A 14,987-nucleotide genomic window follows, 5' to 3' on the forward strand; every position below is an offset into this window, starting at 1 on the left:
TTAAGAACTCTTTTGTGATATTTCATCAGAACTAAACTCCAGACCTTTTTTTTTTCTTTTTGGCAATTGTTTTTCTAAATGTTCTCAATTTTTTGTAGAATGTAAGAATTTTTTTTATGCTATTCTTCCCATAGATATTTATTTATTTAGATTTCCCTTGATTTTATATAGATATATTTGAATAAGAATTCTGGGGTTCTTTGTGCAATTATGTTTAATATCTTCGCTTTATGACATCAGCTTCTCAAACAATTAAGGCAAATATTTTCATACTCCAGGGGGAAAAAAAACTCACACATTGAATTTCCAGATTCTGGGAACCAGAAACTTACTCATCTGTTCTGTGGTGTGGTGTGTGTGTGTGTATGTGTGTGTGTTATATAAACACTTAACATGAGACCTAACCTTCTGACATATTTTTAAGTGCACAATAATATCTTTAACTATAAGCACAATGTTGTACAAAGCAGAAATCTAGAACATATTCGTCTTACATAACTGAAACTATATGCCCCTTGAACAGCAACTCCCCATTCCCCTTACCTTCTAGGCCCTGGAACCACATTTTATTCTCCTCTATGACTTTACTATTTTAGGTATCTCATATAAGTGGTATCTTGCAGAGTTTGTCTTTCTGTGACTGGTTTATTTCACTTAGTGTAATGTCCTCCACATTCATCCATGTTGTCATCATATATGACAGAATTTCCTTTTTTTTTTTGACTGAATAATATTTTATTGTATGTATATACCACATTTTCTTTATCCATTCATCTTTCAATGGACATTTAGTTTGCTTCTATATCTTGGCTATTATGAATAATGCTGCAGTAAACATGAGAGTACAGATATCTATTCAAGGTCCTGATTTAAATTCTTCATAAATATATATAGGTGGATAAAGAATCATATAATATACTCATCATGCCTTCAAGAAATTTGAAGTATTTAAAGAGATAAAACAAATACATATAAATGCAAGTGAACTGGGTAATTTATAATTGATAATATCTAGGCAATAAGAAATTAACTCAATAGATCATAGAAAGAAGAAATAAGAATTTGACTATTTGGGAGTATATTCTAATATAGGTCAGAAAGAATTTTGGAAAAGGCAGACATCCAAAATAACTAATTTTGTAAGATAAATAAGATTATCTATAAAAGAAATCATGCTTCACAAATTTATATGATTACTATCCTGTCATGTACTAAGAATAAAGTAGTCATTCAGGGAAAAAGCCTAGGAAGTATAATTTAACAAGGTTTTATGTAAAAGTTTTAAGAAAAATATTAAAACAAACTCCCAGTGACTGTTTTGTCACTGAAGATTAATTCAACCAATATTTATTAAATGCCTGCTACATTCTAGGCTTTAGGAATTGAATATTTTTCCCATTCCATTTTTCTCTTCTACTAATGGAGCAGCCAACCTCCAACATGCCCTCAGTGATTCCTGCCTCCTGTTATTCATTTCCTGTTTAACTCCCCTGTGTAACTGTTATGCATGACAAATAGAATATTGCAGAAATCATGATATGCTACTTCTATAAACTTTTTATTTCATATTGGAGTATAGCCAATTAACAATGTTGAGATAGTTTCAGGTGCACAGCAAAGCAACTCAGCCATACATATACACATATCCACTCTCCCCCAAACTCCCCTCCCATCCAGGCCACCACATAACATTGAGCAGTTCCCTGTGCTATACAGTAGGTCCTTGTTGGTTATTCATTTTAAATACAGCAGTGTGTACATGTCAGTACCAAACTCCCTAACCATCCTTTCCCTCACGCTTCCCCCCAGTAACCATAAGTTTATTCTCTAAGTCTGTGAATCTATTTCTGCCTTGCAAATAAGTTCATTTGTATCATTTCTTTTTAGATTCTGCATATAAGCAATAACACACGGTATTTCTCTTTCTCTGTCTAACTTACCCCACTCAGAATGACAATCTCTAGGTCCATACACGTTGCTGCAAATGGCATCATTTCATTCTTTTTAATGGCTAATTTTCCAATGTCCATATGTACCATATTTTCCCTATCCATTCCTCTTTCGATGGACATTTAGGTCGCCTCTGTGTCCTGGTCATGGCAAACAGTGTTGCAATGAACACTGGGCTGCATGCATCCCTCTGGACCATGCTTTTATCTCGAAAATTGCCCAGGAGAGGGACTACAAGATCACATGGGAGCTCTATGTTAGTTTTTTAAGGAACATCCATACTATTCTCCCTAGTGGCTGTACCAATTCATATTCCCACCAACAGTGTAAGAGAATTCCCTTCTCTCCACAACTTCTCCAGCACTTACTGTTTGCAGACACCTTGATGATGGCCATTCTGACCAGTGTGAGGTGACACCTTATTTCTCAAAGTTGAGAAAGCTTCAACTTTCATTTCTCACATAATTAGCGATATTTAACATCTTTTCATGTGCTTTTTGGCCATCTGTATATCTTCTTTGGATAAATGTCTAGTTAGATATTCTGCCTTTTTACAGATTGGGTTGTTTGTGTTTTTGATATTGAGTTGCATGAGCTACTTGTATATTTTGGAGATTAATCTCTTGTCAGTTGCTTCATTTGAAAATATTGTCTCCCCATCAGTGGGTTGTTTTGTTTTGTTTATGGTTTCCTTTGCTGTGTGGAAGTTTTTGAGTTTAATTAGGCCCCATTTGCTTATTTTTGTTTTTATTTCCATTACTCTGGGAGACAGATCAAAAAAGGATATTTCTGTGATTTATGTCAGAGAGTATTCTGCCTATGTTTTCCTCTAGGAGTTTTATAGTTTCCAGTCTCATATTTAAGTCCTTAATCCATTTTGAGTTTATTTTAGGGTATGGTGTTAAAGAATGATCTAATTTCACATTTTTACATAGAGCTGTCCAGTTTTCCCAACACCAATTGTTGAAGAGACTGTCTTTCCACCATTGTATAGTCTTGCATCCTTTGTCATAGATTAATTGACCATAGGTGTGTGGGTTTATTTCTGGGCTTTCTATCCTGTTCCATTGTTCTATATGATTATAACTTTGTAGTAGTCTGAAGTCAGAGAGCCTGATTCCTCTTGCTCCTTTTTTCTTTCTCAAGATTGCTTTGGCTATTTGGGGTCTTTTGTGTCTCCACACAAATTTTAAGATTTTTTTGTTCTAGCTCTGTGAAAAATGCCAGTGGTAATTTGATAGGGATTGCATTGAATTTGTAGATTGCGTTGGGCAGTATAGTCATTTTGACAATATTGATTCTTCCAATCCAGGGACATGGTATATCTTTCCATCTGTTTGTGTCTTCTTTGATTTCTTTCATCAGTGTCTTATAGTTTTCAGAGTACAGGTCTTTTGTCTCCTTAGGTACATTTATTCTTAGGTATTTTATTCTTTTTGATGTGATGGTAAATGGGAATGTTTCTTGAATTTCTCTTTCTGGTTTTTTGTTGTTAGTGTATAGAAATGCAACAGATTTCTGTGTGTTAATTTTGTAGCCTGCAACTTTTCCAAATTCATTGATGAGCTCTAGAAGTTCTCTGGTAGCATCTTTATTATTTTCTATGTGTTGTATCATGTCATCTGCAGTGACAGTTTAACTTCTTTTCCAATATGAATTACTTTAGTTCTTTTTCTTCTCTGATCACTGTAGCTAGGACTTCCATAACTATGTTGAATAAAAGTGGGGAGATTGAACATCCTTGTCTTGTTCCTGATCTTAGAGGAAATGCTTTCAGGTATTCATCACTGAGTATGACGTTAGCTGTAGGTTTGTCATATATGACCTTTATTATTTTGAGGTATATTCCCTCTATCTCCACTTTCTGGAGAGTTTTTATCATAAATTGGAACTGAATTTTATCAAAAGCTTTTTCTGCATCTATTGAATGGTCATCTGATTTTTATTCTTCAATTTGTTGATGTGGTGTATCACACTGATTGATTTGCAGATATAGAAAAATCCTTGCATCCTGGGATAAATCTTACTTTTTCATAGTGTATGATCCTTTTAATGTACTGTTGGATTTGAATTGCTACTATTTTGTTGAGGTTTTTTGTGTTTATGTTCATCAGTGATATTGGCCTGTAATTTTCATTTTTTGTGGTATCTTTGTCTGGTTTTTGTATCAGGGTGATGATGGCATAATAGAATCAGTTTGGGAGTTTTCCTTCCTCTGCCATTTTTTAGAACAGTTTCAGAAGGACATGTGTTAACTCTTCTCTAGATGTTTGATAGAATTCACTTGTGAAGCCATCATGTCCTGGATTTTTGTGTGTTGGGAGTTTTTTAATCACAGTTTCAATTTCAGTTCTTGTGATTGGTCCATTCATATTTTCTATTTCTTCCTGTTTCAGTCTTGGAAGGTTGTAGCTTTCTAAGAATTTCTTCATTTCTTACAGGTTGTCCAGTTTTTTGGCATACAGTTACTTATAGTAGTCTCTTATGATCCTTTGTATTTCTGTGGTGTCAGTTGTAACTTCTCTTTTTTCATTTCTAATTTTATTGATTTGGGTCTCCTTCCTCTTTTTCTTGATGAGTCTGGCTAAGGGTTTATCAATTTTGTTTATCTTTTCAAAGAACCAGCTTTTAGTTTCATTGGTCTTTGCTATTGTCTTCTTTTTCCCTATTACATTTATTTCTGCTCTGATCTTTATGATTTCTTTCCTTCTACTAACTTTAGGTTTTGCTTATTCTTCTTCCTCTAGTTGCTTTAGGTTTAAGGTTAGGTTGTTTATTTGAGATTTTTCTTGTTTCCTGAGGTATTGCTATAAACTAGATTGTATTGTTATAAACTTTCCTCTTAGAACTGCCTTTGCTGCATCCCATAGGTTTTGGATCATTGTGATTTCATTTTCAGTTGTCTCTAGGTATTTTTTGCTTTCCTCTTTGATTTCTTCAATGATCTATTGATTGTTTAGTAGCATATTGTTTAGCCACTACATATTTGTGTTTTTTATAGTTTTTCTTCTTGTACTTTATTTCTAATCTCATATCATTATGGTTGGAAAAGATGTTTGATATGATTTCAATTTTCTTCAATTTACCAAGGCTCACTTTGTGGCCCAGCATATGGTCCATCCTGGATAATGTTCCCTGTGCACTTGAGAAGAATGTGTATTCTGCTGCCTTTGGATGGAATGCTGTATAAATATCAATTAAGTCCATCTGGTCTAATGTGTCATTTAAGGCCTGTGTTTCCTTATTGATTTTCTGTCTGGATGATCTGTCCATTGTTGAAAGTGGGGTGTTAAAGTTCCCCACTATTTTGTTACTGTTGATTTCTCCCTTTATGGCTGTTAGTGTTTGCCTTATATCTTGAGGTGCTCCTATGTTCAGTGCATATATATTTACAATTGTTGTATCTTCTTCTTTGATTGATCCCTTGATCATTATGTAGTGTCCTTGTCTCTTATAACAGTCCTTATTTTAAAGTTTATTTTTTCTGATATGAGTATTTCTATTCCAGCTTTCTTTTGATTTCCATTCTCATGGAGTACCATCTTCCATCCCCGATATGCTGCTTCTGTAAATAGGTTATAATACACTGTAGCTTCTGTCTTGAACCCATTCTCTCTTTTGCATTATTTGCTCTTTTGGAATAGATAATATTAGCAGTCAGATTCATAGGCCCATGTGTCAAGAACTGAAATCTTGAAAAAAAAGAATACAAAATGAAAATATGATTTTGACTCCCCAAATTCTATTCCCCAAAAGCTGCTGAGAAAATTCCACAGCTGCAAATACATGCTACCTGTTATAAAAAAGGAATGTTGAATCAGAGAGTAGAACAGAGAGCTCAAAAGAAGACAAATCCTAGAATCTTGGAGAATTATTCACAGGGCTTAAGACATACTCAAAGATATCCAATATTTACTTCACTGAATTTAAAAACTGTGATGACCCCCAATGTTTCCCTTCTTGGAAATGTTCTTTCCCAAAGTCAAGCCTTTAAATGAGACCACAGCCCTGACCAACACTTACATTATAAATATCTTTTAGATTCTAAAACAAAGGGCCCAGATAAGCTGTGTCCAGGTTTCTAGGATGCTTATCAGTCAAAGTCCATTGACCCTATATATTAACCTAAGACTTACTTCCACTATTGTCAGAGCCTCACAGTTTTCTTCTGACTGACATATGGCCTTCAGTAGTCCTACATAATTGTCTATACATTTTACTCTGGGATCAAGTACTTATTTATTTTTTTAATATATTGAGAATTCTTTATTTCAAAGCAGTAATTATGTTATTCTGTCTAGAGTTCCAAACATGTATCAAAAACTTTCCAAATCAAGGCTTCCCATACAAATCATCTGTAGAGCATTAAACCCCCTGAATCTGTGCTCTGTGTGTGTATGTTTGTGCATGTACATTTAAATGTGTGACAGGTATATAAATAAAGGCTCATATATAAACATTTTAACATTTTCAAGGATATTTAATATAAGCCACTTATCAATATTTCAGAGAGTATCCCAGTTATATCTTAGAGAATAGTTTGCTTTGGACTCTTGCAAAGCATCAGTCTTAATGATCATAATATGTGATTTCTTCCTGGAAGCTTCCATAGATTCTCTTTGAATAATCAATTAACTTAGAATAAAAACAAATAATCCAGATTGATATTCTTATGTGAATTTAATAATTGTGTCAAAATAATGATACAGAATAAAAAAAGAAAAGAAAACAAAGAACCCCCACTACAATATACTATGTAGCAATTGGAAATTTGAGGAATGTATTTCTGGCAAAATGGTGAAAGAAGACAACAAAGTTGTTTATTCAAAATCCTAGGATAATCTTTTCAAAATTTAATCATTAACATTAGCTGCCCCCACCTATCAATTCAAAGGAAATCATAAAACTGATAACATTTTCTTTGATGAGACACAAATAAAGTGTCATCTTTTATTAACTAAATATATAAATTCTTCAATTTGTTTTTAAAAACAAATATAGACAGTTTTTAATAATTACTATACTTCAAAGTTCTTAATTTTTAATTTAAACTCTTCTAAATTTTATTTTATTTTCTGATATTTTAATTGTATACTCTGACTAAATTGATATATTGTGAAATTAAAAGTTATAAATATATCAGGTCACATACTTTTGTGATGTATATGTATATATTTGAGATCTGTAACTCAATACACACATATACATATGTAAATATGTATATACATATAAATTTCTCAATTTATTTACCTACTTACTTATCTGAAGCAAATTTTGTATAATTGTCTTCAAACTCTATCTAGAAAGTTTTTAAAGATACTTCAATTTGAAAGTATGAAAAGGTAGAGTGAGTGGTACAAATTATACTATTTAGATTTTTTAAATATGTAGATTTATTTATATGTTTTTATTTAACTATTATGTCTGAGAGGAATAAAAAGGAAAGTTAAAAGAAAATTCCTGTTAACTCACCTGTCCACATGAGTACCCATATAACTGCACCTTCCCTACTGCTCTTCCAATGTCTATTTAAAGTGGCCAAGACCCTGGCCAAAAGTAATCCCTTCATTTTTCAGTAGGTCCCTGTTACCCATACATAATCAATGACTATTTTTATTCTAGCAGTTCTTTCTAATTTCTAGAAATAATTAATTTTTCTCTCTACTTTGAATCATTCATATCAAAATAAAATCTATAATATCTCCTCTTATGTTGTTTTTTTCATCCCATATTCTATGCTATCTACCATCCACTTTCTATCCTCCCCATTTATGTCATCTGGCCATGGAGACCGGAAGAGAGTGGTGTGTACATTAAAAGTACTAAAAGGAAAAATTAACCATCAACCAAGAATTCTATATCTAGCAAAATTTTCCATCAAGAATAAGGGAGAAACTAAAAAGGAAACCATCAACAAAACAAAAAGACAACCACTGGATGGGAGAAGATATTTGCAAATGGTACGGTTGATAATGGTTTAGTATCAGAAATGCATAAGCAGTTCATACAACTCAATATTTAAAAATATGATTAAAAAATGAACAGAAGACCTGAATAGACATTTTTCCAAAGAAGCTATACAGATGACAAACAGATACATGAAAAGATGCTCAACACTGCTATTCATCCAAGAAATGCAAATCAAAACTATAATGAGATATCACCTTAAACCTGTCAGAATGGTTATCAACAAAAAGTCTACAAATAACAAAGGCTGGCAAGGATGTGGATAAATGGGAACACTTGTTCATGGCTGGTGGTAATTCAAATTGGTGCAGCCACTGTGGAAAACAGTATAGAGGTTCCTCAAAAAAATGCTATAATATGATCCAGCAATTCCACTCATAAGTATATATCCAAAGAAAATAAAAACATGATTTTGAAGAGATACATGCACCCCAATGTTCATAGCAGCATTATTTTCAACAGCTAAAATATGGAAGCAGCCTAAGTGCTGGCAATAAATAGATGAATGGATAAAGAAGTTTTATATATATATATATATATATATATATATATATATATATATATATATATATCACAGACATCTAATGGAGTATTACTCAGCCATAAAAAATAATGAAATTCTGCCATTTGCAACAGTGTGGATGGACCTAGGGGGTATTATGCTTAGTGAAATAAGCCAGACAGAAAATGACAAATACTCTATGTTATCACTTATATGTGCAATCTAAAAAAATAAATCAAACAAATGACTATTACCAAACAGACTGGGACTCACAGATATAGAGAACAAACTACTTGTTACCAGTGGGGACAGGGAAGAGGGGAGGGGCAAGATATAGATGATTAACAGATGTAGAGGATTAACAGATACAAACTACTATACATAAAATAGATAAGCAACAAGGATTTATTCTATAGCACAGGGAATTATATGCAGCATCTTGTAATAACCTATAATAGAACATAATCTGCAAAAATAATGAATCACTATGCTGTACACCTTAAACTAACACAATATTATAAATCACTATATTTCAATTTAAAAAAGAAGAAATGAGGGATAAATTAAAACATCCTCAGATGAACAAAAACTGAGGGAGTTTGTTATGACTAAACCTGCCCTACAAGAAATGCTAAAGAGAGGACCCCAAATTGAAATGAAAGGACACTAGACAGTAACTTGAAGCAATATGAAGACATAAATATCTGTAGTAAAGGTAAATATGTAAACATAAATATAATCCATTATTATTCTACTTTTGGTTTGTAACTCTACTTCCCACAGAATTTAGAAGAGAAATACATAAATAATTATATATCTATATTATCATACACACAATAAAGATAACAATTACAACATAAGGTGGTAAGAAAACAGAGCTGTATAGAGGAAGAGTTTTGTATACTATTGAAGTTGTTGGTGTCAATTTTAACTAGACTATTATAAGTTTAGTTTAAACTATTACATTTAGATCTTAAATGTAATCTCCATGGTAAGCCCAAAGGAAATATCTAAAAATTATACACAAAATAAAAAGAAGGGAAACAAAATGGTTCATTATAAAAAATCAACAACCAAACAAAATTCAGTAATGAAAAAAATTAGAGACAAAAATTTATAAGACATACAGAAAAAAAAAAACAAAGTTGTAGGAATAAATCCTCCATTACTAGTCATTACATTAAATGCAAATACATTAGCCTCTCCATTCAAAAGGCAGAGATTAGTATAATGGATACAAAAATTACAACTGTATGTAGTCTACAAGAGATTCAGTTTTAGATTGAAAGATATAAATAGATTGAAATTGAAAAGATGTCACTAGGGAGAATAGTATGGGGGTTCCTTAAAATCTAAAAATAGAGCTAACATATGATCCTTCAATCCCACTCCTGGGCATATATCCAGAGAAAAACATGGTCCTAAAGGATATATGCACCCCAATGTTCATTGCAACACTGTTTACAATAGGCAATACATGGAAACAATCTAAATGTTCATCTACAGAGGAATAGATAAAGAAGATGTGGTACATATATACAATGAAATATTGCTCAGCCATTAAAAAGAATGAAATAATGCCATTTGCAGCAACATGGATGAACCTAGAGATTGTCATACTGAATGAATCAAGTCAGAGAAAGAGAAATATTGTATGATATCACTTATATGTGGGCTCTAAAAAGAAATGATACAAATGAACTTATTTACAAAACAGAAACAGACTCACAGACTTAGAGAATGAACTTATGGTCACCAGGGGGGAAAGGTGGGGGGAAAGGATAGTTTGGGAGTTTGGGATTGACATGTACACACTGCTATATTTAAAATGGATAACCAACAAGGATGTATTCTATAGCACAGGGAACTCTGCTCAATATTATGTAACAACCTAAATAGGAAAAGAATTTGAAAAAGAATAGGTACATGTATATGCATAACTGAATCACTTTGCTGTACACCTGAAACTTTCATAACATTGTTAATCAACTATGCTCCAATATAAAATAAAAAGTTAAAAAAAAACAAAGTGAAAGGATGGAAAAATATTGTATGTAAATAGTAACCAAAAGAGACCTGGAATGGCTATATAAGTATTAAATACATATTAAGTAATATTAAGTAAATTTTAAAGCAAAACCTATGACAAGAGACCAAAAGATCATTATTATGTATTGTTAAAAGGGTCGAATTGTCAAGAAGATAATAATTATAAACATGTATGCACTCTTGTACATTGATACTGGGAAATATAAATGTTGCAGCAGCTATGGAAAACATTTCATTGTTCTTCAAAAAGCTAAGAAAAGGCACTTCATGGTAGCCATGAGTTGTAAACAAGCCAAATACCCATTGACAGATGAATAAATAAATAAAATGTGGCATATACATAAAAGGAATATTATTCAATAATAAAAAATAATGAAGTTCTGATACATAAAGAACTTTGAAAACATTATGCTAAGTGTAATAAGACAGACATAAAAGGACAAATATCATTTGATTCCACTTATAAGAAATATACAAAATATTCTAATTCATAGAGGAAGAAAATAGATTAACCAAGGGTTGGGGGAAGGGAAGAATACAAACTTACTGCTTCATGTTTATAGAGTTTCTATTTGAATGACAGAAAAATTTTAGAAATAGATCATGGAGATGTTTTCTCAATACTGTAAATATTGAGATATTTACTGTAAATATATATATATATATATATATATATATATATATATATATATATATCCCCAATAAGAAAAATTCAAACATCTGCTTTTAGCTTCACATTTATTTTCCAAGAGAAGAGCAATATCTAAAGCAAATCTGAGCTTTCCCAATAGCTCTTAAAAGTATCAGGCAGGTCTCACATGAGTAATGTTCTGTATACTAAAACAATCGCATTGATCCTGGGAACTGGGTATTCTAAATGGACAGGACTGGCTCTTAAAAGGAAATCTGTTGTCAGAGAATAGATTCTACTGCCTGTAAACAGATGGAATTAACTGCTGATAGAAAAGAGAAATTCTATTATCAATAAAAGGAGAAGTGCCATAGGCAGATCAAAATAACAAATTGCTACAGCAGTCTTTACCACATATCTAAAATTAAACATAAAACTGTAAATTACAGAAGAAATTCCGAAGATGGTGGAGTAAGAGTACATGGAACTCACTTCTTCTCACAGAAAATACCTTGAGACAAATGAAATGAAAACACAAATTTCCAAAATCTATGGGATCCAGCAAAAGTAGTTCTAAGAGAGAAGTTCATAGTGATACAGACCTTCCTTAAGAAACTAGAAAAATCCAAAATAAACAACTTAATCTACCACCAAAAATAATTATAAAAAGAAGAACAAGGCTAAAGTCAGCAGAAGGAAGGAGACAGTAAAGATCAGAGGAACTAAATAATAGAGATCAAAAAACAGTAGAAAATATCAATGAAACTAAGAACTTTTCTTTGAAAAGATAAACAAAGTTGATAAACATTTATCCAGGCATAACAAGAAGAAAAGACAGAGGGCCCAAATAAACAAAATAAGAAATGAAAGAGGTAAAATAACAACTAATACCACAGAGATGCATAAAAATCATAAGAGAATACTATGAAGAGTTATATGATGAGAAATTGAACAATGTAGAAGAAGTGGACAAATTTCAGGAACATGCAAGCTGCAAAAACTGAGTTAAGCAGACAATTGGACAATTTGAACAGACTAATCACTAGAAGTGAAATTGAATTTGTTATTGAAAAATTCCCAGAAAACCAAAGTCCAGGAACAGACTTTTTCACTGAACTAGAACAAATTATCCTAAAATTTATATGGAAACACAAAGGAACCCAAATTGCCAAAGCAATCCTGAGAAAAAAAAGAACAAAGCTTGAGGTAAAATCCTCCCAGACTTCAAACTATACTGCAAATCAACAGTAATCAAAACAGCATAGTATTGGCACAAAAACAGATACATTGATCAATGGAACAGAATTGAGTGCCCAGAAATAAACCTATGCACTTTTGCTCAATTAAACTATGACAAAGGAGGTGAGAATATACAATGGATAAGACAGTCTCTTCAACAAGTGGTTCTGGGAAAACTGGACAGACACATGTAAAAGAATGAGATTAGAACATCCATCACCCCATAAACAAAAATAAACTCAAAATGGCTTGATGACCTAAATGTATGATCTGAAACCATAAAACTCCTAGAAGAGAACATAGACAGAACACTCTTTGACATAAATCATAGCAATATTTTCTTGGATCAGTCTCCTAAGATGAAAGAAATAAACGCAAAAGTAAACAAATGGGGCCTAATTAAACTTCAAAGCTTTTGCACAGCAAGGGAAACCACTGACACAATTAAAAGACCACCTACAAAGTGAGAAAAATATTTGCAAATGATACGACCAATAAGGGGTTAATATCCAAACTATATAAACAGCTCATACAGCTTAATATCAAAAAACAAACTACCCAATCAAAAGATGGGCAGAAGACCTGAGTAGACATTTTTTCAAAAGAAGATGCAGGCACATGAAAAGATGCTCAACATTACTAATTATTAGAGAAGTGCAAATCAAAATCACAGTGGGGTATGACCTCATACTGGTCAGAATGACTATCATCAAAAAGTCTACAAATAACAAGTGTTGGCAAGGATGTGAATAAAAGGGATCCCTTGTACAATGTTGGTGCAGCCACTCTGGAAAACAGTATGGAAATTTCTTAAAAAAAGAAAAATAGAACTACCATATGACCAGTATTACACTCCTGGGGGTATATCCAGAAAAGCAAAAACAAAGACAAAAACACTAACTTGAAAGTATACATGCACCCCAATGTTCATAGCAGCACTGTTTACAATAGCCAAGACATGAAAGCCACTCAAGTACCCATCAACTGACAAGTGGATTAAGAAGAAGTGGTGTGTGTGTGTGTGTGTGTGTGTGTGTGTGTGTGTATAATGGAATATTATTCAGCCATTAAAATAATGAAATTCTGCCATTTGCATCAATGTGGATGGACCTAGAGAATATATGTTTAGTGAAATAAATCAGACAGAGAAATACAAGTACTATATGATATCACTTATATGTGGAATCTAAAAAATAATACAGATTAATGCATATGAAAAACAGAAATAGACTCACAGATACAGAAAACAAACTTGTGGTTACCAAAGGGGAGAGGGAAGGGGGAGGGACAATTAGGGGTTTGGGATGAACAAACTACTATATATAAAATAGATAAGCAACAGGGATATATTAAATAGCACAGGGGATTATACCCATTACCTTTTAGTAACTAATAATGGAGTATAATATGCAAAAATACTGAATCCCTATGCTGTACACCTGAAATAATCAGAATATTGTAAATCAACTATACTTCAGTTTTAAAAGAACCTGTAAGTGGTAGGGAAATAAAAATTTAATAAATATCAAAAATTGTTCAAGTGTTTTTATTTATTTTTTATTTATTTATTTATTTTTGTGGTACGCGGGCCTGTAACTGTTGCGGCCTCTCCCGTTGCGCAGCACAGGCTCCCGACGCGCAGGCTCAGAGGCCATAGCTCACGGGCTCAGCCACTCCGCGGCATGTGGGATCTTCCCAGACCGGGACACAAACCCGTGTCCCCTGTATTGGCAGGTGGACTCTCAACCACTGCACCACCAGGGAAGCCCAATGTTCAGGTGTTTTTAAATTATTTATAGTGATAGGGACATGTTTGTTTCTCACAATTTTGTTAGTAATCTGTTGTACAATAAAATTTCTAATATATGACACTGTATTCAGTAAATGAACTGTTACCTTAATCTCCTATTTGAAGTAATTTCAGAAGATAAGAATAGTTAAATGTTTAACAATCGTCTCGCAGTGCTTAATAAATTTTAGAAGTTGGTTGCATTGGTTAGCTAGGATAATGTCATTTATCTTTACTTTTTTTTTTTTAACTGTGTCCTGTTTTATGATATTATCCTCAGAGACATGCATCCTCATCACAGCCTTGCAAGCTCCCTTGTACCTTCATATTTAAGAGAACTCAGTCTCAGCAGTGGAACACTGGTTTTCTGGCAAATACCTTGCTAAAAAGTCCATTCAATTTTAAGCACTAATTAGTAAGTGGCTGAATATAACTATCCCTGTTAGAATTCAATTGGAACATCCAGAGCTCCATAAGGAAACCTATTTGCAGCTTTTTAGAGTAATGGATTTGTTTGTTGGGTCACCATCGAGAGTACACTTCTGTTTTCGGTCTCATGTTGAGACTGCCAAAGACAAGGATTTCAGAACATTTTGGAAGGGGAAAATATTTAGAGATAGATGTGGTCTTGACATCCTCCAAATCATGTTAGGTTAAAATATTTTGGAGTAGTATATGCAGGGTAAAATAAGATTACTGAAGTGCTTGACACACTCCAGAAAAGAATATGCCTCTGGACATGATGCTAAAATAATGGCAAAATGCATTAGAATTCTACCTGTTGTGAGACTAAGTTTATAAAATGTAAAGTACTAAATTGGCCAGTAGAAAATTGTTCTCAGTGTGTTCACATATTATAA

Source organism: Aethalodelphis obliquidens, unplaced genomic scaffold (genome assembly GCF_003676395.1).
Source record: "Aethalodelphis obliquidens isolate GAN/ISIS:26980383/991018 unplaced genomic scaffold, ASM367639v1 scaffold16, whole genome shotgun sequence".
NCBI lineage: Eukaryota > Metazoa > Chordata > Mammalia > Artiodactyla > Delphinidae > Aethalodelphis > Aethalodelphis obliquidens.